This window comes from Centruroides sculpturatus, unplaced genomic scaffold (genome assembly GCF_000671375.1).
Source record: "Centruroides sculpturatus isolate CEXI.00-Female unplaced genomic scaffold, Cexi_2.0 scaffold327, whole genome shotgun sequence".
NCBI classification, from domain to species: domain Eukaryota; kingdom Metazoa; phylum Arthropoda; class Arachnida; order Scorpiones; family Buthidae; genus Centruroides; species Centruroides sculpturatus.
In genome coordinates this window covers 152839-176546 of record NW_019384493.1, presented here as the reverse complement: position 1 = coordinate 176546, position 23708 = coordinate 152839, and the positions used below count along the sequence as shown (strand labels likewise).

The following is a 23708-nucleotide window of genomic DNA, read 5'->3' as shown; positions in this document are numbered from 1 at the left end:
AATAGCCGTCTGACAGCTAAAGGCAAGTCTTTCTCGGTAAAGGGACATTCTGCCGGTTGTGAGTGACCACCAGATGACCAATAGCGGCTCCCAACCCAAACGGCCTGAACTAGGAAATTAAACAAAGCTCGCTCGTCGATACGCTCCAACATACACACTTTTCCTGCTTAATATTCGTCTTTTGCCAGTTTTGCTTGATAATTATATAAAAGGTATTGATTCTCTCGGCTATCTTTGTTTCTCTCTAACGATATCTTTCTTTTCTCTTCACCTGGTCGAGATGACAATTCCGTTATCAATAAGTTATCACATTCTAGTCACGTGGTGCCGAGGGGACGAAAGGGGGAGAGGCGAAGACAAAAGCAGCCGTTGGTTGAGACAGCGGGACAAAAGCGTCGTATCAGTCTCTGTTAATTGGGATTATGGAGACGTGCTAAATTTGACAATGACCAGCACTAGTCGTTGCTGAGTGTCATCTTTTGTCGCTTATTTCGGGTGGCTTCATTTGGAAAAGGTCATCGACCTCGACAATACTAATCTTCGGTAATGAACGGAGGCAAATTGATGCTTCTTATGGGTTTGAATTTATAATAAGTTTTCTACTCTTCCATTAAAGCCCAGACTACATTATTTATCCTCTTTTGTAAAATTAAAAAGGCTGCCTTTGCTTAATTTTAATAGAGAGAGATGGATAAAACGAAGAGCCTTCTTCTTTTTTCCTTTTTTTAAGTATTGTATCTGGAAAAATAACAAGGTAGCCTTTGTAACAGGAACGGTTTCAAGTGCAGTCGATTTAACAGAAAGGATCAATCGAACGTTTGTCCCATTGTACATAATCTTTAGTCTTCACGCTCATGCCCAGTATTTGTCCTGTGGGCTTACTTCACCGCAAAATACCGTTGTCTTAAGGTGAAACCACTCCGAGCGTTACTGTATAGCGTACTCGTATCGATTTTATTGATAAATCACAATTATTATTATTGCTGATATAAATAAAATATAAATTCTACTAGACCAGAATAATATTTGAAACATTTATTATTTAACGTTAAGAATTTTATTGGACTTTAGGAAGTTTGGATTTTCAAGTTTTCGAAACTCCCGTAGGACGTCTTACGAACATGGCCGGGTAAATATTTCTGGTTTGGAACATTCTGCAGAATTCGAACTCTGACAAGTACAGAACGAGCCTGATAAAGGCCAGAAGGAAAAGAAAGACAAGTGGCAATGTTTCGCACGTGTCTGATGACCTAAGTCTCGACATCGTGCCATCGACTTGGACACGTCTCTGTAACACACCTCTTTCTTGTCTGGTTCACAAAGTTCTTTTTTCTCTCTCCTTGTCTTTCATTGGGAATGGATGGTAGTCAGCGATACATGTCGATCTAGCCTTTTGTTATAGCTCTTGATGTGTTTTTCTCTATGACATTTTTGGGTCTCTGAGTCTCCCTATCAGAAACATATCTCTCCAACGGTGCACTGTCTCCTATTTCTTGCCTTCTATAGTTGGTGTGTGGCGTTCCCTACCATCAATCAACCTCCCTACTGGCTGTCTGAGAAGTTTCGGGAATTTCCACAACGCCATCATTCACAAAAGAAAATAAAAACTCTAATAGACGTTTTATTTCATCGCACAAGTAATACCTTCCTGAGTCATCGTGACCGCTCCTTTCATCGTCGCCCTGTCCACTTTCTTTAGTCTACAAATTTCGTTTGCGAGCGGTCGAAATTTTGTCATCTTCTCTCTCCGACATTAATCACAGACTTTGCCATCTCGTCCGGTCGTTTTATGCCAAATTTACGTTATGAGGGGCCAAAATTGCGCGGTCGAACATCAGATTTTATTTCTTGTAAAGTGGATTATATCGTTTAGGAAAAATATCCCATTTGTTATCATATATCTAGAAAACTTCCCAATATCATTATTGCACGGCTTGCTATTTTTATCTCTTCCTTCGATTCACAAAATGACTATAATTACAAACATCCGAGGGCTTTAGAAATCGTTAAAAAATGACAGACATTTGTAATTAATGCAGGAAAGCAGGAATGTGGTCAAAAAGAAAATAAAAATTAAACGCGTTATTTCTGTAAATTCTCTGGAGATATCAACTTGCCCAACTCTCATCTCAATCGCCAAAGAGTGATCCGAAATGGTCAATGAGGTGGGAGGTTAAGTAGTGTCAGTCGACCAGATGAGGGAACTTCGAGTCCCCACGTAACCATTCACCGCTGCATTACAACATCGCAATTATACCTATGGGGTATACTTTTTCCCTATTCAATCAACAGTGTTGTGATTGCTAGTAGCCTTCTTTCGACTGCAACATGTGTTTTTAAGAAAGGAATGTTTCTTTCGCGCCAGTGGAGAAGTGGCGGCAGATGGGCACAGAGTATTGAAAGTAAACAAACATAATAAGTTAGATTATCTGCAGTCTATGCTGTTTCACGCACTATCCCGAGACTCAAAGCTGGATTGATTGTTGAATGAAGCTATTACATCTCTCTCTGGTATAGTTTGCTTCGGGATCCAAACGTCGGTTGTTCTTCCATTAGTAGTCCCGAGAGGTCTTAGACACAGACTTTTGGCAGTATGGACCAGCAACGTTTCAACGGCAGCTCGAGAAAATGGAGCTCACTCATCTCGTACTGAAGGTGTGAGTATAAATCTCTAAGGTTTGCAGTGGTGAAGAAAATAACGACGTAACCTACTCTACAACAATCTTAACTACTTTGGATTAATTGCGCTTTATTATTTAATTATAAAAATACAGAGAAATTATAAATTTTAATTTTAAATATATATTAAAGTTTTTATTAATCATAATGGTGATTTAAAAATTGATTATTATTATTATTTTTTCTATTTGATAGAATGGTTTCTTGCCGTTATATAGCCGTAACAACATAGCGTAATGGTGAAATCTGGTCTAATCACAGACAGATAGCTGTGTCGGATTGTAAAGCTGAAAGCCTCGTCTATCTCTGCAGGTGGCCAGGCTGAGTGTCATTTTCGCTGACATGGCTTTGGCATCAGGGCAATTTTCCCACATCCAGGGTCACGGCATCCAGCCCTGACAGGTGGTCCGAGATGAACAGCTCCCTGGAGATACAACCGTCCACTGTCTACGTCTCGCTCACCTACCCACTGGGAGATGTCACAGCAGCACCTACAGTCAGAAGGTCATTCGGCAGTATCCGTGATCTAAGATATATATGGACCAGTTGGGACATTTATATATGGTATAGTTCTATCTCTCGACGTCTTTCATACTTAAAGATATTGTAGAAAGCAGAATGGACTGTCTCGGAGGTTACTGGAACGGAATGACCTATCCACAATAAGAATGTCTATATACTTTCTTGTTTCTACAAATTCGAAAAACATGTCGAAGGTTAGTATAAAAGCAGAAGTTGAAATGTTTTACTATTTTAAAAGTAATCAGGTCTTTAATGATTAAAATAAATTAGTCATTGTCTATTAAAAACCATCAATAAAAGAAGATTCAACCAAGAGAAGGAAAACAACAAAACAAAGTTTCCTAATAAAGAAAGGCCTTGTTTGACTTTGACGTTTGTGCGTTTGCTGTTTCAACGTCAAACATTTCTGCAACTCAACAAATATTTGCTGTTTTCTTTAGTTTTGTTTTTCTATCATTGAAAAGAAAAATGCACCCAACTTTGTATCCAGTCAATATGTCCACTTGTTTTACTATGCTAAACAGTATAAATCAATATATTGTTCCGAATGAAACGTATTTCGTCTCCCCAACAATCGCAATTTTCCATCATTTTCGTCAGACTATAAAGCTGTTGATATATGCTTGGCTTTCTGTTTGCTTATCGCTGTTTACTCGCGTTATTTATACTGTTTACGAAAATATATACACGTATTTAAATCACAGAATAAGGAATTTAGCCAACACTTTTTAATTAACTAAATTAATTATAATTAAATCATTTAAATTTATAATTCAGCCTGTAAATCACGCTTCCTTGCATATCAGGCGTGCTTAATTGGAAAGCCAACACCTATCGAAAATAAGGTGAATTTGTATATAAATGAGTCATTTATAAGCTAAGGTTTGTGCGAGCCGACAGAGAAGGAAGAGAAATCTCAATCTCTTAAAGGTATATCAACTTTCATACGGGGGAATCATTTTTGAAATTTGTTTTGCTCCTTTATTCAATGAAGCTTAGTTGAAATTCTCCATCCGAACTTTCTCTTCACTCAAATAACATCAAACGCTTTTACTTCCTCTTCACCTTTTGTGGTCGAAGATTTCAGGCGGCAAGTTCAATAATTTAATCAGTAAAGAGGTGCCAACATTTCATAGTAAGCATTGAACGACATTCTTCAAATGTAAATCCATGCTTTGATCGTCGCTCACCTAAAGTGCTGGATATTTGCATAGTGTCTGTATTCAAATCGATGGAACGGTTTCTCTTATAGCAGCACAGTATAGCCTTGGGGCTCGCTTCAGTTCGAGTGTGTCAACAAGATATCTCCACTCGATTCTTATATATTTTCGCCGGCAACACTCATCACTTAGTCAGTGCTGATGTTAAACAATTTGAAGAAAGATTTAGACAACTTGTTTTTCCAACACTTTTCAATACGGTTGATTAGATGGAGAGTTTTCTTTTCTGGTTTGTATCTCTTATTTTTTTATTTTCTCTTTTCTTTTCTAAGTACACCCTTGAGCCAGTGCTGTTTGTCAAATGAAGTTGGAATTTGAGATTATTGCCTTGCAAAGGGTGTTTTGCTAAACACGTTGGAGATTAAAAACGATTAGGGAATGCAAATATCCTAACATCTCTTTGTCCCTGGAGGAATGTTATTCTTACCGAGCGCTTTACTGGTTGCAGTAGAGAGAAAATGTTTCCTTTAAACAGGATGCCGCCTTCTACTAAATCCTTTTTAAACGTTATCGAAATTATTAAGATAGAACCCGACGCATATATTAATTTTTAAAGCCGACATTTTCTTCTTGTAATGGAGGTTTGCTTTTAATTTTATAAATTTTAATTAAAGCTTTGCGCTGTCAAATTCATTTATTACCTGAAGAAATTTCTTCTGCTAGTGATTTTCTTTACTTAATTGCCAGAAAAGATGCGATGAGCATCGCACCCCTCCCAACTCATTTGACTTCATCTCTCCATTTTCCGAAGATGGTTATGGATGCGTGGAGTGGATAGAACGGAAGACAACACCATCACCGGCGAGACACGAGAAAGAAGAGACATCTGTCAAAGTTTCTCATTGTAGCCTTGATCAGGCAAAGCATGCAGTCTGGATGTAACACACCCGGATTACAGCTATCTCCCTAGTGGTTGTTCTCGGTAATGAGAGCCTTGACATCATCGTAGGAGATTATGCATATAAATTATGATTGGGGGATTTGCTCCGGCGTATTACATCGCTGGCGCGTGACAGCTTTACAGAGTGCATTTCCATATTATCTACCGTAATGCCCTTCCTCTATCGTTCAGTGGCTGAAGCTGTAGAGAGTATTCACTCCCTCTCACTCTGATTCTACTAATTTACATTGGCGAACAATATTGAGGTGTCAGAAAGGGGCAAGAGGCGAATTTATTAAATTGTTTGCCTAAACGGCAAACTAGCCTCATCATTCATTTCTTTTTTATTTTGTTGTTGTATATTAGCCGGTCCGCAATGGCTGGGCTTTATTGTCTTTTGTAAAAAAGAAAAGGGAAAGCAAACTTTATCTATCGAAAACTACACTATCTACTTATTTGATTTGTTGAGAGATGTGGAATTAAAGAGGCAAGGGAGATATTTGGAGGTAAAGTCTTCTATTGTGAGACTGGCTTGGCCTTCCACGACATCACTCAAGTAATTAGTTTTTGTACAAAAAGTCTTCGCCACTTCTACTCGCAGAGCAATAAAAACTATTTGGACAAACTTACTTAGGACATCTAAACAGATACCAAACAGTTTTATTTTTGTTAGCAGACACGGTTTTGTTTGTAATTCGCTGCGATAGACAATAGCCATCTGGAATAAATTTCTAGCAATAAAATTGAATTTCGGAGTGAAAATCATTTTTAAATTATAAAATTTAACGTCTTTTTTCTCCCGTTGTAGGAAATGAAAAAATTGCCAATGGTGGAAAAGCTATATTTATATTCATGGAGAAGGAATATTTTTATCGAGAGTGAAAGAGATGACGACAAAAGGAGAGACGTCGACAGAAATTCAAACTAGTGAACTTTCACCCTGTTTGTGAATAGCAAAGTGGGATGACGACATCTCGGCAAAGAAGTAACATTCAAACGATAAATTGCAATCGCTCCATCTTGTGTGGCGCTTTTTTCCTTTCTTTCCTTCATCTTTTGGAGTTTTGTAAACTTTTCCGTCACCCAAATATTTACCTACATTTCCTAGTCTCAGAAAACTTTAGATTCCGTAACAAATGGATGGCTCCGGGGGTTTCTGCCAACCGCTCATATTTGCCCAATGTTTCTCATTAACGCCGCTTTCGCTTTTCTGCTTGCTGTTTCGTGCAACCAATAAAAGATGGAACAGAGTTACCAAGAGAAAGTTCGTTCGGATTGAATGCGGAGTCTCGTAGGACATCAGCAATTTCAATAGCATATTGTGTGACAGGCAAAGAAAAGAAGCGGAATGGATGGTCTTAAAGTCATTTGGTTTGAAAAGAAGCGATGCTCACGCTTCTCATCCTCAGGAGAGATAGATGTGCCATGGAAATTCAAATCATCTTGACATCTAGCGAGTACTAACCTATAGACTACAACAGCTCGGATTCAAATGAGATGCACCATAAAGAGATGCGTCCGTCCAGAAAATAACAGCTCCTCATTAGCATTAGAATTACCTTAGAGCAGTTTCCACGCCAGCTATCTATCAGGGTGGTTCGCCTTTCATTACAGAGAGAAGCTTCTGGGAGGTTGCCAGCCACGTCATGTCGGTCGCCCTACCACCTATTAACACTGTCAAATGCTAGCGATTGGTCAGCATGGCATATGCTGCGGTATCTGTGACGGACAGCCTGCACGCCATGGAGAAACGCTGATTACCTTTAAACTCATCAGCGCCCGCGCCTACCCCCCATCATCGGTCATAAACATGTCTCCATTCTCTACCCCTCATTTCCGTCAATGTGTCAGCCTATTCATCTGAATATCAAAAAGGGACAACCGAACTCTGTTAATTAAGGATCTTGTTTTGCTCATTAGAAGTGTTGGCTTCGTCCTAGAAGTAAAAGGTGCGTGTAAATGGAGTCTTGGAGTTGTTTTAGAAAGTTTTTCCGTTCTTTGTGTGCTAGCCGCTGGAAGTAATTATAGCGGCATGATCAGAATACTAACATGCACCACTCCATCAGTCATTGTTAGACAGTGCCACTTTGTAGTACTTTACGCTCTGTATGCAGTTCGGCCTCCGCTGCTGCCAAACAAAGGATTTAGGGCTTAGGTAACTTATCGATGGATCTTTGGAATTTTTCCGACACTTTACTCACTCCTATTGATTACTTCTCGGTAATGAATATCATAAACATCCTCCTACAAAAATGATGCGGCCATATCTAACATCTCCTTAGCGGTGAGCAAACGGATCGGATGCGAACACATGTGCAAATTAATGGCTGACATAAGTTTTGAATATCTTAACGATAGAGACAATTTTTCCTTTAAAGTATGGCCAATGACTTTTGTCAAAAAGGGGAAGAAAGGGGTAGCGAGAAATTTTAATTAAAATTGAAAACCAAAACTGTTATAGTACTTATGAAACTGATGGAATAACATCCATCAGAGAGAATGCTTTTAAAAAGCCATTTCGGAGAAATGATTGTCTCATTTTCTGAATTGCTTCTGCAAAAGCGGCCGAGTATAACCCTTTATAATATAAAGGTAAGACTGCAGATTGTTTGAGTATAGCCGAGAAGATTGAAAATAGAAAGAACACAGCATGTCAATAAAGTTCCGATCTTCTGTAAAAAGCACAAGTAAAAAAGCAGTTGAGTAATGAATATTGATGTTTTTTTTCTCTTCTCTTAAAATTGTCTGAATGCTAAATTACAAAAATATTTTCACAAATGAAATTTCCTAAATTGAATTTTTTGTTTTGCACAAGGCGAGAGTATTTATTAAAAAAAGTACTTTTTATTCGCGAATAATCGAGCAAAAAAACTGACTAATGTGTGCAAATCAATGTTTTTTTTTCCTGTTTTTTCCTCTCTCTGCAAGAATTTTTTCACAGCCTGAACGCGTAGGCGAATAAAAAGCATCAGTTTGACACGTGAAGATTTTTATGGAGTGACAAGTTACTCTTTCTGTCGACGATTTATCGTCCTTACTTCCATAGATCACAATTTGCATATTATATAGCGGAAGGTACGTCTTTCGTAAAAAGAAGACGTTGAGCTTTTACCTTATTTTATTTTATTTTTTCTTCTTTCCACTGTTCGATGTCTGGGGATACTTTGGAGTGGACAACCAGTCTGATGGCTTCAAAATATACTACGTCTCTTATAAACCGAAAGAATGGAAAGGAACAATGCTTCTAGGTTATAAAAAATTTCATTTATAAGTTGCGCCTTAGTTTCTTGTGCCCTCTGGCGAGATTTAAGGAAACTAGAGTTGGCCCCTCTCCTCCAAAAAATTGCTTGGGCTTAAGAAAATCGACGTGCATAAAGCATAAGACTTATGCAAATATTTCTATGCCGGTGACGAGTTGGTTTATCGCGAAATTTTCTATATAAATCCAGCAAACGTCAAAGAGAATCGCAGCAGGAATACACTCTTCTAAATAATGCAGTCATATATATTTAGTGACCGAGCCGGCTGGCTGGCAAACCTCTTTTTCATATCCACTTGCCACGGACGTATCACCAGCTACCTTAACTTGACAGCGTTGGATTTATATTCATGGCTTGTCAATTCTGTCATTGGAAGCGTCGGATCAACTTGAGACCTTCAGTAGTTTTTACGCTTGGTCTTCTCCCACATTTCTTCACTCTATATCGTATAGGGGAAAGAAAAAAGAGGGATTGACTCCGTCCCCCGTCTCCTCCTTATCACGACCTGTAGGGCGAAATCATTTTCCGACCAACTAGGTGCTTACATCTGCACGCCGCGTTGAATATTCGATATGGAAGACAGGTGACATGTGAAAAGCATCCTGCATAAAAAGTGGGATTTTGTCGTTGATGCGTGGAGATGCTATCTGGCCAGATTATGCCGGTTCTCATCTCTCCTGCTGCTAATATGTAGATAAAAAGGCGCATTACGTCTTATCTTCTTCTGCTTTGGCCCTTCTCCCGAGTCCGACGGCTATTTTCTGAATCGGGGATTGTTTTTATAACGGGAATGTCTGGTCTTTCCACTTTGATTGCATTAGCACCTCTCTTTGTTATTCTTTTCGCTTTGTTCTTTATCATATAAGCCACTGGATTAACATTAAAAGTTTGTTTTTGTGTGGAACAAACGTGATGCTCGACCATCCCTCGCCCTTATTATCTCCATCGCGCTCTATAACACATTTATTTTTACTTGTAAGTCGTGTAGGAGAATACAAAATAGACCAATTCTATACAAGAAAAAGTCTGCTTACCTTTTAAACAATTACTTTCCTCTAAAAAAGGCTCAAAACGCCTTTGGCCGGAAGAAGCACACTTGGTAGGTTAGGAAATTCTAGCGAGTAACAACGGCTCGATCAATGGTGCAAGAAAGAAATTTTGAAGTAATTAATTAATTAAATTTACACTTTCGAACGGTCCTCTGAATTATAAGAGCGAGAAGTCGAAAATACAGCAAGAGCTTTGTTCTTGCTTCGAGAAACGATGTTACATTTATTTTCATAAGCAAGCAAGCATAGAAGAAAGATGCATTTCGGCATCTTGCAAAAGTTATATCTTAAAAGAAAGAAAATCGTCAAATCTTTTCCTGACATTCGTGCGCTCAACTTACTCCACTCCGGATAATAAAACCTTATTTTTCATTTATCACCGGCCTTTAGGGAAATCCGGCATTTCACAAAACTACTCTATATTCATAGAATTCTTCAAAATATAAATAATATATATATAAAGTATTTTGTGCCACAAAAAAGATAGTTTGAATTTCATATTTACGCAATAACTTTACAAAAAGAGATGTCTTACGGTTTAGCAAGTATAAAAAGACATACAATCTTTTATTTCCATCAATGCCGGCTGTATGTGCTACTCTATCCAATCCTACAAAATACCATATGGTCTGTCGAGTGTACTGCACGAAGGTAGACATCCCGATGCTGGCCAATGTATCACTCCTCCCAGGTCTTGTTAAAATACTCTCGTCCAGAAACATGAGTTGTGTTTTGCTCGGCAACACCGCCCCTCTGTGTGAAGCTACGAAATTAAAGCCAACTTTTCTAAGTACAAGCGCTTGATCAAAGGTTTGTTTCCACTTAAACTTACATGTTACCACTCGCTGAGATTTTGCAGTCGTGTACCCGATCCCGGACACGTTTCGGGTGCTAGTTTCGACAACTTTTTATACATAACATGACAGCCCGTTTGGGAGACACGATAGCGCTTTCTTCTTTTCATCACTGTACTCTATCGGGGGGGAAAAGACAAAACTTAAAAGTCTTTGGCCATTACAGGCAGGAGATAAATCTATATAGAGAATCGCTGAAGTTTTTAAAAAAAGCTTTGGTGGGGTGGATGAAGGGGAAGAGATGAACAAGAGTTCATCAGAAAGGTTTATTGAGACGCGTGGGTGCCGGAAACCTTTACTTCTCCAACGGTCCGTGGCATTCGACGGTGTTGGATTGATTGATTTGATTGACTATTCATTCCGTTGGTGACCTCGCGTTTAACCCGAATCTTCTGGATGTGCTGCATCGGAGTGGCCGGGTTCTCTATGAAATATTAATGAAGAGTTGTCGGGACTTCAGCGTTCATCCTAGCGGAATATCGGAAAGACAAGGGCTGAGCCGTTCCCTAGAGAAAACGTTCCACCCGCATCCACCCACCGTTGAAGAAATGATTGCAAATGATTTTCGTCGAAAGGTGTTCGCAGCCAGATGGGGTGGCATGGTCTGCTGGAGACGACCTAGAAGTTATTGGTGCTGCCTATCCCACCCCATCCATGCAATAATGAATAAGATTTGTGGAGTTAAATCATTCGAGGAAAGTCTTGGGGGAATTCGAGAAGCTGGCAAGAGAGCTTTCCATGTAAATAAATTGGAAAGTGGCATTCGAGTCCAGACTATGGAAATGGAATATATCTGGACTTCTATTTTCTCTAGCTCAGTGTGACTTTCAATCTTCTGTTCGATTTTATTCTATCGTCTGCGTTTATTTAAGCGTTTCATTCCATCGTCTGTCTCCTTTTTTCGCCTTTCTTCGCCATTTCCTTCGTTTCCCTTAAATGATATTGAACTCTACAATACAAACAATTAGAAACACGGGTTTTAAATCACTTGTCGCACGAATTCGAAGCTCTAAATCCCTCTTCTTAATTATTTGATTATTATGAAGCTGCACTCTCTGCAGCAATTCTCCGGTCTTAACTAGATCCCGGCTCTCAATTATGGGTAACACGATGCTAACAGCTGCATTTATTCCATGTCGATTGGGTTTCTCTAAACTGAAATCTTTGACAAAGTCCAAACTAAACTTACGCTCCACGTAACGAATTGTTGTAATTTAATAAGACCGAATCTAAGTTTATCAAATTTGATTGTTTTTATTGTGTCTACGTCGAAAAATAAATCTAGAGATAAATTCTATGTTGCGTTATATTGGGAAATTATCTTATTAAATGAATGCGTTGTTTAATTTCTATTTTCAGTTAGCGAGTTAGTCTCATCACAAATAGCGCCGGCGAGGGAGAGAGAGGTGAGAGGTCACCCAGAACTGATCTTCCAGATCGGTTTGGTAATAGACAGAGCGACATGTCGTCATTCAGAAGCGAATGAATGGCAAACTTGGCAGCTTTTCAACGCCTGCTGTTCCTGGACAACAAGATATTCGGAGCAGGTGGGTGTTGTGCTGATTAATTTTGCCCATCTCTACCATTAGAGTGTCCTCCCCGTCTTCTATTGTACGACCCGTGGACAATGCTCCTCCCAGGGTTGGCCATAAATGGACTAATTTTTCAATGCGTGACACCGTGGCACCCCGTATCTCTTTATGACAGTTGTCCCAATCGGTCGGATTGGTGGGAAGCCGTTGTGTGCTTCCGACATTGTCGAGATCCAATCAAGAAGGTGTGGCGCGAATGAAAAGGCAAGAAAGAAGGAGAAGAGCAGAAAAAAATAAGAAAAACAAGCCAGTCACAAGAGGATAGAGAAGCATTTTGCTAGACCGTGTGCATATATTGATAGCTGGGGCGTCAACAAATCATTCGTTCTGTCCTCCTGTTCCTATATTCATATCTCAGTCGGGTTCACCGATTATCGTAATACTGAGTATTAGACGGAGTCTCTTTAGTAATTGGATTTCTTGATATCACTATGGAGCTAGGTATACTTTCAACCCTCCGTTCTAGCTTAGATAGATGAATAAACTTTGCATATTTACCAGGTTGCATTACAGAGATGACCCCAGCTGGTGGGCTCTATGCAAATTGTCGCCGTCATCCTGTAGCAAATTGCGAGGGAAGAGAATAACCGAACGAAGAGGAAAAAAGAAAACTCTATATAATACTTTAATGTTGCCATTCAGAAATGGGAAGAAAGGTGTAGTTGGAAGTTTTTCCAAGAAAAATTGATTTATAGTTTTTTTTTTCTTCTACCCTCCGTCCGCTCTTACCCAAGACAATTAATGATATTAGAATCCGAGAGACGTAGATATTACCGGAAAATGGGAAAACTGCGTATTTACTTTGCATATCTTAACCCCTTTTTGGCCAGTTGCATTACGCTTCGAGATTTTACTATGCAGAAATTGGAAGAAATTATAGGATTTTAAGTCATTTCTACTGGATCATGCGTCAAGCTGCGTTCTGGCTATTGGCTCTAAACGATTTCAAAATTTAAAACCATAATTAACATAAAAAATTGGCATTTTATTCCCACATCCTCTCGATTTATAAGCATTCTGTCTCGTAAATATGCGTTTACTGACAATATCTTGCAGAAAAACTCGTTGCATTTCTTTTTATTTATTAATCTAATTAACAAGATTGCAATATTCTTTCTGCGAAACGCATGACAGCCAATAATTAATGCTAATTATAGGTCGAGCGTGCATTAACATTTAAATATATATATATGTATTATTTTTTACGGAAATATATAAACAAAGCCAGAAGCAGAACGAAGTATTAATTTTAATTCTTCACACACTCATTTGTTTTTATGAACTTACTAATTTATAATACATTGACGAGTGGGGTGAATATTTGTGACGTAGTCTAATGAATTTAAATACAAAGTTGCACGCGCAACAATAGTGATTTTTGTTACAGACATTAGTCACAATAATAACCAGATCTATTTAAACATTCCTTGTCTACAAAAAGAAAAAAGCATAAACAAAGTTGGCACCGGGACGAAGATCTATGACTAAATTTAGGCCTTGTTCAGTATTAATTTTAACTGCTTGGAGGCCTGCGTCTATTACAATTCGTCACTGCGTATTGTAACGAGGAAAAGGAAAAAAAAAACTACTCCGAATTCATTTTAAGTCCTATATAAAATTAAATTAAGCAATTCGAAATTCTTTAGGATAATTAATTATAAAGATTTAGACAGTTTTATAGCATAAAAATTCCGTAAATAAAGTTAGAACTTAAGGCTAAATATAGTTTTACATTACATTTTATCTATAAACTAGTCGTAGTAAGCATTTAACTGTACACATGTAAAGCATTCTTGTTTATTTAATATATAAATTATAATATTAAAGAGAAATATTTTATTTTTAAACACTTTTTCCCCCCTCATAAAAAGCTTTAAAATTAATATTAAAAACGATAAAATATATTTAACACGTTATCTATTAGAACAACTGTTTACTGAATAGCTACTGAACAGTTTACTGTATTGTAGATATTTAATAAATTCCTGGAGTTTTATAGAAATTAAGTTAGTAGCTGGAATTTTATGGATGCTTAATACTTCGATATAGCCTCTACTATTTTAATTCTTCTTTAAAAAAAAAAAAAAAAACTATGTAGTTAGTCTATGGTCTGAAATTTTTTTAATTAACACCGCCGGCAATGCTCACTGTCTGTTCCTTCTTTAAAAAAAAAAAAAAAAAAGAGAAGGGAAAAAAAATGTATAAACGTTTCTGAGAGTAGACTAACTATCAACGAGTTTAATTTAAATATAAACATCGATAGAGTAAGTACACGACTGTAAACATCGAAACGAGTTACTTTAAAACGGAATTGAAATGCATCTTCCGTTGAATTTTGATCGGAATTAAATGAAAATAAAAAATAAAATAAATAAATATTTCTCGAGCTAGGCTTTATTAAAACTTTGTTTAATTTAACTATGTCAATAAATTGTATAAATGTAGAATATCGAACGAGTTGGTTACAAAGATGTATCTCTCTTGTCTCCATACATTTTGATAGGAATTAAATTAATAAAAGGCGAGATTTTTTTTTTTCTTTCTTTCTTTCCTTTCCTTCGGCTATTAGTCAGAAAATTAGGCGCAAATCTAACCAAAACTTAAGAACATAACTTATTTGACAAAGAAATGTAAAAACTGTCGTAAGACATTCTAATTTATTTGCAAGGAAAATATCGAAAGGAGGAGCGAGAGAGAGAGAGAGAGAGAGAGAGAGAGAGATAGAAGTGAAAAAAGAATCCAACAGATAAAAACGTTTAGTGTGGTACAGATATCAAAGAAAAATTGTACAGTCTTTGGGGATTCGTTGAAGTATTTCTAATTTGATCTGTCCCTTTTTTCAATCTTGATTAGTGAGTTCAGTAAATTGAAACATTTATCAATGTCAACTAAGAACTAACAAAACTCATATAATAACAAATTTTTTCACCTTTATTTTTACTTTGACCTCTTCCTCCCTCTTATATATTTTTTTTAATTAAAAAACATGACTTTTATAAACTCGACCGTATTATTCCTATTCAATTTAATAAATCCCTTAGACTAAAAGTAGAAGTTGCTCTACCGAATTAGTTCTTGAGTTAAACAGCAGAGGGAGTTGTTGTCTGTAGAGGCAAAGTTAATTACTGTAGATTGATAAACAGCAATTTTGCTTCTTTCTGTTCTTAATCAGTCGATATCTTTATTTATTTGGTCGATGGCGGCTGCAAATGGCCTGAAGGCCTTCTTATATATCTGATAAATTAGCGTTGTTCTACACGATTTATTACAGTTTTTCGTCTCAATTAAGGTGAAATGGTCAAAGAAAAGAAAGTTGTTTTTATTTTTGAAGAGCAACTGGGCAATTGCTTTATGGCTCACTAAAGGGTTAGTGCGTGTTTACTCGAGATGAACAAAACAGTTTGGATAAATACATTGAATGGAACGTTCCTTACTTCTCCTTAAACTCGCCTTCTTTGTCCTTTGACAAGTAAACTAGCAATTGACAAACTCGTCCTCTCCTATCAGAATAGAAATGTCTAAATAACTTATTTTACCAGAAAAGAGACTCGTTTACGTTGCTTTACAAAGTCCTTTTGTGTTTTTGCTATTTATACTCGTATAAGTTCCTTGGGTCATAATTTAAATAGCGAATTAAGTATGTATGGGATGGGCAGCTGGATCTTAAGCAACATATTTACCGTATTCGGAACAAGTAGAATGCAATAATATTGAATATGCTGAAAGGTTCATTGTTAACTGACAGATGTAGGGAAGGCAAATGGGAAATGCTACACTTCTCATTTGTGGGATGTAGAAACGGTCATCTTTTGAGGATTTTCCATCCTATCGCAGATATCGACTGGTATTGGAAGTCTTCCGAGCTGAACGGATTATCTCTCCGACTGTTTGTTAAACAAAACATCCTTCCTTTCTCGGATCTACCGTACATCGATGCTATTGTACCTTCTATGTCGGCTGCTCTAGTAATTTTTTCCACTAGCTTTGTTGTGCAGTTGTAAAAAATATCGCCGGCGAGCGTGTATTGTGACGCTTCTGTCTGTATTTCAGTCAGGTTTTAGTGTTAATCAAGTGTGAAATAGCAACATATGGTGGTGAGGACTCAATACTTACTAAAGCCACCCGAAGGTCCTCTTAAGGGAACCACCGCCATGTTCATTCAGCTTTCTCAATAAGGATTTAAGCTGACGCTCCTCTATGAGATTTTTCTCTTATCTTACCGCCTTTTACTTTTTTCTCTCCGCCAAATCCCCCGCTTAATGGCTCCATTAATCTGTTACAAAAGTGGAAAAATTATTATAAATATTAAAAATGATTAGTGGAGGAAAATATCGAATTTTTTTTTCTTTTCTTGACTTTCTCTTCTCTTTCTCCTTAAATAGAAACGCGTAATCCTTCGGTCGAAAACATCAACAAAGAATGTCTGGAACAGTGCTATTTCTCCACTTGGATCATTATCTTTAATGATTTGTGGGTTCTTTTCTGGTGATTGGACCTACCCTGCTTTAGACGGTGCAATCTGCTAAACTCGGCTTTTTAAACTAAACAAAATGTTTGTTTGCCCTATCGATAGTTAAAGTTTAAACATTACTCCTCTAACCAAGGAACAAAACTTTTCTTTTTTCTTTTTATTATTATTTTTCCCCCGCTTATAACGCTAAATTGAAGGAATTTTAAAACGACAACAAAGTTATTTTAGTTGGAGAGTGTTTAAAATAAATGCTTTCGATACGGCGCCCGAAAGTTGTTAAAACTATCTAAGAATCGATTCTAAGAAAATCTTCCCCGTTGTTTTGAGATATTCCATTCCCTGTTGTCAGTCTTTTAGGTATAGCTGTTGTAAATCTTACGTTTTCTCTTTCTCCCTGCAGGTTTCCAGTAACGGGCAAGCTGAGTGTAAAATAGGAAGGTTTAGCTTATGACATAATTTACAACCAACAGTGACAAAACGTCTATACGTTGAAGTGCAAGCTGAAGGTGTGGCCAGGTTACACTGCCCAGGGACCTTCTATATCTGTGTAATGTTAGTTCGTACTCTTCTAGCTATCTATAAAAATATCTCAAGATATTTTCTTGTAAATTTAAAAATATTCTATTATTAAAATGAATTTAAAGATAACCATCTGGTCCGTTTTATCAGTAAATTACACACAGTTTATCAGCCGATTTTGATTAATAAAACAGTTTACTAATGAACGAGATGAAAAATTGGATTAAAAATAAACATATACACCGTTATATCTGTCTATATATTATATAAATACACACAATTATGATAGAAATAAGATGTATTTGTTGACATTGTCATTTTGGGTGTTGGTGATTCCCACTAACCTTCCGGACATCATTAAAGAAGTTTGAAATCAAAAGACGAAAAGTGGTCGTAGTCAGGAACCCATAAAACATAATTGGCATCTCTGCTCCCTGGCCAATTTCATCAATTGGCAATTTGTCAAGAGGCACTATAAGTACAAGGTTAGGCAATGAAGAGGTAGTTATAAAAAAATAGTGGCAGAGGATTATGACGAAATAAGTAGTAGTCTTTTTATCTGGTCAGGAAGAAAATGTTTTGTTTAATTTGCGAATTTATTGTTAGGCAGATGAGATCGTAATTATTTCTTAAAAAATGGATAAAGAGGGAGGATAAAAAATAATTTATCCTTTTTTCTTTCGAGCTAGAAACGGCGAAAATTAAGCAATCCAATACGTAAAATGACTGTAATAATAAAATATATTTATATATATATATCATATAGAAAGATATAAAATATAATTCGGTAAAAACAGTAAAGATTGAATAGATTTCTAGACAATAATCGTTGCCTATCAGAGAACTAACTGCAGGGATTTCAACGCAGGAACTGCTGTCACTTTTATCGTTGGAACCGTCATGTAATAAAAACGGGTAACTGTTCTATTCCTAAGTTTCTGCAACCGTAGTTCGAAACATTAAGGATACTGAACCACTCACTGTATGGCCATAATTCGAACCATTGGATATGTTTGCTTCTACTCACTCGATACCTGCACACAGATGAGATCATCCCCTCCATCCAATAAGGCAATTACCTGGTGGATTCTGAAGAAAAGATTTTTATGAACCGAGCTTTAGTCATTTGTCAGAGATGAAAGACGAAAAAAATATATATAAAAAAGCCCAAACTACCCCCTCGCGTCATAAATAGAAACGTCATTAAAATATCCATTTTTAATACTTTTAAAAAGTCTATCCTTTTTAATATTTGATATCCACTCTATCTAAATTACATTAATAAAAAAAGAGAGAAAGAGGATAAACGTAAACTAACTAAACAGTGCACTTTTCGTCGCTCGTATTATACAATAATTTGACTTTTTTGGCGAATAAATCAAACTAGAGACTATTCAAAAATCGTTAAAAGGTTTTTATTATTTTTTTAAAGCTTCCATCGATTTTCTGCAAAAAGCTTTTATTATTTGAAATTAATCTGATTAGTTTCGGGTTAGACTAGAATATTTTAAACTTTTAAAATGGCGAAAATGGGCGAGGTGCTGAAGTTTAAAACGTCGGAAGAAGGGGGAAAAGGGAAAAAACATCTTCGGACTCTCCTCCATCTTACAGATTTTTCTCACAAGAGGGAGCCAGCACTTATTGAACCGAAGTCTCCAAATGAGCCCACTGCACTAGCTTCATTTATTATTTACAGCAATAAGGCTTCCATCATATTAATAAAATTATTCAGATTTGATCTTTCTAAGGCGACAATCTCTGTAAACATAGGAAATTTCAACTGAAAATAACATATTTTTAACAAAATACAACTATATAAAATGAATTTTTAATAGCTAACTAAGAAAAATATATGTATTTATTTATTTATTTGAATTTAATCTCATAACGTAATGAAAATTCTCTCATCCGTATAGAAACTTGGATTATCATCATTAAATTTACTAAATAAATAAACAAGAATTTATTAAATTGGAAAAAGAAAGTTAAAAACAAAATATGAATTATATTGATACAAGCTTGAAAGAAGGAGAATGTCATCTCGTTTTCTTAAAATCTATAATACAAACCTGTTTAAGTTTAGCGTTTTTTCGTTAAAATATTCTAATCTAAACGAAGTTTAAAGCAATTTTCATCAGTATCTTTACTATCTACTACACTATGTGACTATAATTAATCCGATAATGAACAAATGGAACCACACCTGTGAATAGAAGAGTCGCAATCAACCAAGCATCCACCCTGCAGAACAGGCATTCGGCTCATCTTGGCGTTCCGGTCCTGCATCCGTCGGTTGCCATGGAAACTTCAAAACCACAGAGTCGATCAACTTGTGGTTCGGACACAACCCTTTGTTACCCAGACATTCTTGGAAATCTTAACCCCGTAGATAGATACGCCCCCGCATTCTCGTCCCTGTTACGATAGGGAATAAAGCCAAGGTGGAATAAGCAGCAGATTGTTACTAGGAGCCAGAAGTGGGTAGAGTGTCGGAGGGGAGATTAAACCCGTTTCCCCTTCCTCCCTCAGACATTGGGGAGTGCAATTAGTACGGCTCTTCATTAGTGGAAACGGCTAGTGGGAATGCAACTGGATAACACCTTAATTCTGGTCTTAGTAGAAAAGAGGCTGTGTGTTGTGGCCAGTAGCAGATCCGGCTCCCAGAGCTCATATTTCTGACGATAATCTATAAGAGTCTTATAACGAAGTTCCTTTCTTACTTTTATCAGCCAATCCTTCGGGGAATATAGAATAATAAATAACAGTTAAATTAAACATGAATAAAATATATCGTTTACTACATTAATAAATAAAAAGTGTAGCCGACATTATCATTATTTACACCTGAGCGGGACGGTAAACAACTGGCCAACTTCTCGCACAATCCCGTGGTCGAAGGGAAGATTAAGAAGTTGAAACTGTTTGGTTTGAAAGTAGGAAGCAATGTAAATACCAAGCACTCGACGAAGCTTCATGTCCATGGCGGGATTACACGTAGAGCGAGATCTCCCATTAAATCATGACCGGGATGCTATGTGGAGTCCCGCACTGAATTGAATGGAGCAAACCAATGGCGAATAATAGCGATACCAGATTTCGGCGTCGCTGAAATGACCACTGAGGGACACATTGCCAGTTGACGAGAATTCTGTGCACAGCTGTCCAGTTGACCTGACTCTGATTCCTCTAACAGTTTCAACTTAAGGATATATCTTACTACCAATGACGTCAAATCCCTTATCCCTCTCGTTGAAGATTACTCGCTCCAACGCTAATGCTAACGAATTCTACTATTAATAAAGATGGATATGAGTTAAAATTAATTCCGTAAGCGCGCCACACATTTCGCAAACACTTTTTAATTAAATTTTTTATATATACAAATATTTTATTCAAACTTAAACGTTGAACAAATAATTGACATACGTTTTTTTATTCCATTTAATTTGGCGACGTTTGTGCATTTTGTTTTTCTAAACATTTCTACAATCATTGTTTTTCGTGCCAGATTTTTCTAAAATATTCGCTTAACAGGTCCATCATAGAGTTATATACGAGGATATATTTCATCTGGCCCTTTCTACCGAGACTTAGAAGTGTTGCCATTTCTCTTACATACAACGATCGGTTATCTTCACTAGCTTTGTTTTGTTCTATATAGAAACCAGCTGAATCGGTTCATCCAATAAATATAAACAGTTTTCTTAACCTTACACTTCTAAATAATACCGAAATTTAGTTTCCATCCGCATCCTCCTTTCAAAAATCGCTTGGAGAAACAAAATTAAATTCGTTTTTTTTAATTATTTTAAAATGAAATTTACCCCTGTTTTAAATTGTAAGAGTTGATATTGTTTATTTAAACTAATTTTCTTCTAAATAATCTAATTTTTTTTAAATTTTAATTAATATATTAACAATAATAGTACGCGAGAATATTCGAGATTCCTTGCAAAATGATACGCTACATCATTAAAGTATAGATTATAAAATGATAAAAATCCCTGTATTTTTATACAATTGCCAAAATCTCTTCATTTTTAATCTGGATCTATTGAAAAATCCTATGCTAAATACCCTGCGTGATATAAATCTTCGTATATAACGTATTGAATCATCTCGTTCGAGAGATATCATCGTGGGGATCTGGATAAGTCTGGCATAAACGCGGTACTTTACATATAAGCCCTGATTATAATTGTTATCTATATTATATGGCTCTTTATTTGTATATGTTAAGAAATTTATCATCATCACAATCGTAAAGAAAATTTCTCTTGACAAAAAGCTATGTATAAATATATATAAACAGTGTTCTTCGCTACGTTCGTAACTGCAAGCCAAACATCCTCCAGCAGCTCCTCTGTCAGGAATAGCACAAATATAAGAATTGTCTCTCCAAATATATATATATATCTTAGGATGCGTGTAATTTCGATCATCATAAATTAGCTTCTTTCTTCTTGCTTCAACACATCCACATCATCATTATCTGCATAGCAGTTTAGCATATTTGATCGAAATTCATCCCTCTTATCCTCCATCAATTTTTAAAGTCTGAGCATTTTAAGGAAAGATGAAGCAATAATGCGAAAATACGTTATTGTTCGTTAATTATGGATGTTTCAAAATTACCTAATTGTTTTATTGGAATTAGAAATGGAGTTAAATAATATTAAATATTTAATAAGAAGTAATTTCGTTCGTTATTAGTTTTAATAATTTATAAAGGTTGTAAATTGAGTGGGAAGATTTTCTTACTTCAGATAACAAAGATGCTTGCTTACCTGATCAAAGATGTTTGAAAATTTGCATATTTTAGTTCGGAACTGCTTCTTTAGTCATTCATCAAGATATTATCTAAGAAATAAAACATTTTATTAGCAAAATAGTTTAGTTCTTTTTTCTTACAGTAGAAAAACAAATTCACTTTACAAGAAGAAAAAATGTTTATAAATTAAAAAAAAAAACTTAATTAATTAAAATTAATTATTGTTCAACTACGACAAAATCAATCAAAAATGGACAAATCTTGTTAATCTTCATTAATTATAATTAACCTTTTTAATTAGCGAGCTGTAAACATCAAACTTTTAAAGTTTCTCCACGAGAGTTCGGATTATTTTTCACTTTTCGTAGAAAGAAACATTAAATTATATTATATAAAAAATGAATATAGACGTAATTAATTGAAAATAATATTTTTACATATAAAAAAAATTGTAATGAGTTTTGAGTGTGTAGGAGTGGAAGTTTATTGGTAATAAAGAGAGAAAAAGTGAGAAGATAAGCTGGAAAGTTATGAACGATAATTTCAGTTAGATCCCTTAATCCCGTTTTTAATTATCTTTAAGTGTTTGTAGCAGGTAGAAGTTATCTTGCAATAATAAAACATCGATTAAGAAATATTCGATAAGAAAATGAATGAGGCCGGACGTAATTATCATCAAAATTTGTAGAATATTGAACTATGACAGTCTTAATCGTGCTAAGACTCCTATCAGCTATAAGATTGTATAAATTAGCAGACACAAATCAAACACTTGCTAAACTGTCTCTTTAATTTCTCAACTGAAAGCCAATAAATATTTAAAAGTGAACTTGATATAAGACGAATCTTCATTAACCTATTGCAAACTTTAACATTAGTGGCACGATCAATAAGAAATTAGCTGTAATTGTGTCTGGGGAGGTGACTAACTACACCAACGTTAGGACAAATGGACAACATCCAGGCGACAAATCCGATGATGTCAGTTTAGTCAACGTTTAGGATTAAATATTCAAGACTGCAATATCCAAGTCATCAAAACACCATTTCCTCACAGGTGACAACAACATTTGCCGGGATGGATTTTAAAACAAATTACTAGCACCTCATTGATTGACTCGGACATTTTCATTAACGGGCTATGAAGGAAGGATGAGGTGACACCCCACACTTATATGATGATGATGGGATCTTGCACATGCGTATATCCGACTGCTCCCATTTTCACGCATCACTTGTCACAAAGCAGATGGTATTTTCACGTGAGCCCAACCGTATAAAGTATCATTAACTAGCGACTTACAATGTTTGTATTGACTGAAGGAGAGAGACTGATATGTGTCGAGCTACGACCTTTTAAATGTAGTCAGTGTACGTTGCGAATTGGACATGGCATGACACAGCTTTCATGTAATGCCCTCTCGGGACCCTCTATGTTCCGGACTTGTTTGCATCCCAAACGAATGTTAATTCTCTGCCGCGCTTCCCCTCCCGCACCTTTATCATTTTTATATTACATTATATTTATACACTAAGCCGGATACTGTAGAAGAATACGAGACACAACAAAGGATACGGTAAAAGTGAAGAATATTCAATTTATTACTATTACGTTTAGTCCCGTTTAGAGATGATTCGAAGGCTGACCCCAAGTATATTTTATCTCTGGTTAGAACAAGAGTTCAGATCAAACCAAAGCACATAAAAGTAGTATGGAGTGGAGAAAGAGAAGAAAAGGCGAGAAAAAACTATGATTGATTGCTTTCATCAGACACAACCCTGTCAAACCTCTAGTGTCCCGAGACGGTGAGAAGGTATAGACCGTATCACTGAAGGTAATATACTCCTGGTCCCTATAAGTCCTCTTCTACCACCCCAACACAATTATCCT

General features: G+C 36.3%; 2 long non-coding RNA genes across 3 annotated transcripts in view; one reads left to right on the top strand and one right to left on the bottom strand.

The window, feature by feature from the left end:
• LOC111621845 overlaps nt 1-17230 on the top strand; it is a 41181-nt gene extending 23951 nt beyond the window's left edge. Inside the window, exons 2-3 of the long non-coding RNA XR_002756137.1 lie at nt 2875-3395; nt 16928-17230. This is a non-coding gene — a long non-coding RNA (uncharacterized LOC111621845). The remainder of the gene's footprint in view (nt 1-2874; nt 3396-16927) is intronic.
• LOC111621844 overlaps nt 1-23708 on the bottom strand; it is a 64974-nt gene that overhangs the window by 18988 nt on the left and 22278 nt on the right. The window contains exons 2-4 of one of the 2 annotated variants that reach the window (XR_002756135.1): nt 21834-21906; nt 19250-19781; nt 17222-18804 (exon numbers count right to left, since the gene is read on the bottom strand). This is a non-coding gene — a long non-coding RNA (uncharacterized LOC111621844). Of the gene's footprint in view, nt 1-17221; nt 18805-19249; nt 19782-21833; nt 21907-23708 lie in introns of those variants that run through there. The other variant, XR_002756136.1, reaches the window with a different exon arrangement.